Raw genomic sequence first — 2,977 nt, 5'->3', positions numbered from 1 at the left:
CTTTCTAGCCCCAAAGTGCTAAAGTTTCACTTTCAGTAACATTGCCTTATATCTTAACATGTTATTTTTTTCCTCTTGCTTTTAGTAATATCTTCTGTAATTGATAGTAACATGAATCCATGAACTTTATCTATGTGACAAAAATTCAGCACACAGTAAAACAGTTCCCCCATACTGACTACATTTAACCATACCAGAGTAAGTATTTATAAGTGACCTTAGTATAATTTAATTATAAAAATTTATTTTGATAATATTTATATGTGTGAATTTAGTATGATACTACTGAATATTAGTGGTATGAGATGGGGTCAAAGTACAAATTCATTATTATTGCCCTCCAACTGAAATAAAGGTCATGAGGTCTCCAAAGACAAGTTCCCAGTGTCCTCTCTGTCCCAGGTCAATATAAAATGATACAGGGATGAAATAAGACAGAAAAAAGAAGAAAATAAGATGATCTGTATGCTACAGCAATGCACACAGATAGAAGTTGCTCCTGGCTCCCTTTTCTGCTTCATAGGCATTGTGTCTGTGCTTGGTATGTAACCATGCCTGAGTAGGACAGCCGACCTTCAAACCCAAATACGATTAAAGCTGAACAAATCAGGTGATTACAACACAAACATGGGTCAACCAACAACCTTTAGGTAGAATTATAATCCTGTATACACACTGCACATTCAATTAAAGTGGTTAGCTTAATGCCTTTACCTGAGATTTTTAAGATGCTAACTATCATCTTCCTCACCTTGGGTTAGGAGGAAATGAAAATTTTCAGCAGATACATGAAGTTTCTTATCCTCCTTACATGTGGAAAGAATTCTCCTTAGAGCCTGAGTTTTAAAATTTTGAAATATTTTTATTGTATACATCCTGACATGTTTAGTCAAGTTTCAGTATGATGTGCTAATATCTATAATTACTTACAATTTTCTATTGAGACTTTGTCTTATTAGGTGAACATGATACTGTGTTTAATACATTTACTCTCTGGCCCTAGTCTGTTAACCAATGGTGAACATATAGATAGCAATAGAAGAATCATATTTGCACACTACGACTCTAAAAGTCTGGCTTAATCCATTTTAAGCCATTTTTATAATAATAACACCATAGCAAATGAGACAAGTGAAATTGGCTTTTATTTCACCATAATTTGTATTTTATTTCATTTTTTTCTTCTCCTCCATGAAAATACAATATAGGTAAGATATTTAATTAAAGTTTTGCTTTGGCATTTTGAGGTCATATTAAAACAGAAAAATAAAGTCAAGTAATCTCTTTTTTTCTTACCGAATTTGAAGAAGAAAAGTTTATTTTTTAAGATATGTTCTTATCTGTGATTATGTTACAGAAATATATACAGGTGTGTGTGTGTGTGTGTGTGTGTGTGTGTGTGTGTGATGTCTATGGTGAACAGGAGAGGGTGTTCAGATCCCCTGCAGGTTAAGTTATTTGAGGTATTTGTATGATGCCTGATAATTATGGTAGAAATAAAACTTGGGCTCCCTTGCAAGAGAAGGAAATGAACTCAACTCCTGAGTCACCTCCCCAGACCCAGAGAAATTCTGATGTCAAAAGCATACATTTCTGAAAGTTGCAGTGAACTTCGAGAGAGTGTTGGTATACTGCTGCAGAGATAAGCAGAAGAATGTTTTTCCCAAGCACAGATAACCCAGTTTGATGGCATTGCAATAGACAATATGAATTTACATCATATGATCCTAAGAAGTTATTGGTGTTTTAGAGAGAAGAATCTCCAGACTTTTAAAAGACTAAAATATTACTGTGCTGCCAAACTTGCTGGGTAGTGTAAGACCTACTCCTAAAGAATAAAAAGTTTCATTACTCATTTTTTGTAATTAACAGAGATCTTGTCATTTGAATTTTCTTGATATGTTGCTTCTTGTAATTTTTTTTCCTAATTAAGGTAGTATCTGATCGCAACTTTAAAGCTTTTTCTTAGTTACTTCACAGAAATTTTCTTACCAATTGAATTACTAGCTACCAAAATAAACACACACACACACACACACACACACACACACACACACACACACAAACACACAAACACACACATTCTAAAATGGAGGACTTTCAACACTATCTGGTCTTTTTTTATAGGTGATGAAACTGAAAGCTGTTGGGTTGTAGTTACTCATGAGCTATATAATTTGTTTACATTTATAATTATTTTCACTATTCCTAGCAAGCTCTTAATGCCAGGCTAACTGACAGAAAATTATTTTAACTGGAAGTAAGATAGGAATTTTTTCATATCTACACTACTTATCTGACTTTTTAACGCAGTGATCTCTGGAAGAAGGTCCAGGATTCATTGCTACATTCGTAGGCAGATTATAGAAGCGCCTCTACCCTGCGCGGACACCCCACTATAAACCTTCCTCATCACTCAGCTAAGGGTTAGTGTGTAAAAAATCACTGGTGTCAGAAATGTAAAAATAATTATGCTCACCTTGGTCTTTTCTATTTAATAATTTGGGCCATGGATTAGTAACCTTTGTTTTGCCTACTGTGCAATCATAAATTACTTTTATAGATCAAGGAAACTTGAACTTTCAAAAGTGCTGTTTTTGCTTAAAATGCTATAATCTAGATATTCTATTTATGTAAGAAGAAACTAGTGTCAGACCCAGTAAGCACTTTTTCAAATTCCGTCATTCAAATTATTGCCCCAGCATGAGGTTCCTGCTCTCAGAGTAGCAGAAAGTGATTTGATGACTGCTTGAATACATACTTTGATTAAATAACCATGAATGACATCTGGGCTGTCAGGTAACAGAGGTGGCTCAGAGACTTGTCATCTCATCCTTTGGCCATCAAAGGGGATTGCACTGTAGGATATTTTTAGACCCCTTAAATCAAACTCAAAAATTTGTTATGGTGTTTGTCAAGTTAAATTATCATACTGTTTTACATTTCACAAGAAAAGGTTAGCATGCTTTCAAATATC

This window comes from Micromys minutus (assembly GCF_963924665.1).
Source record: "Micromys minutus genome assembly, chromosome: 1".
In the NCBI taxonomy this organism is placed as follows: Eukaryota; Metazoa; Chordata; class Mammalia; order Rodentia; family Muridae; genus Micromys; species Micromys minutus.
This window is presented reverse-complemented; position numbering follows the sequence as displayed.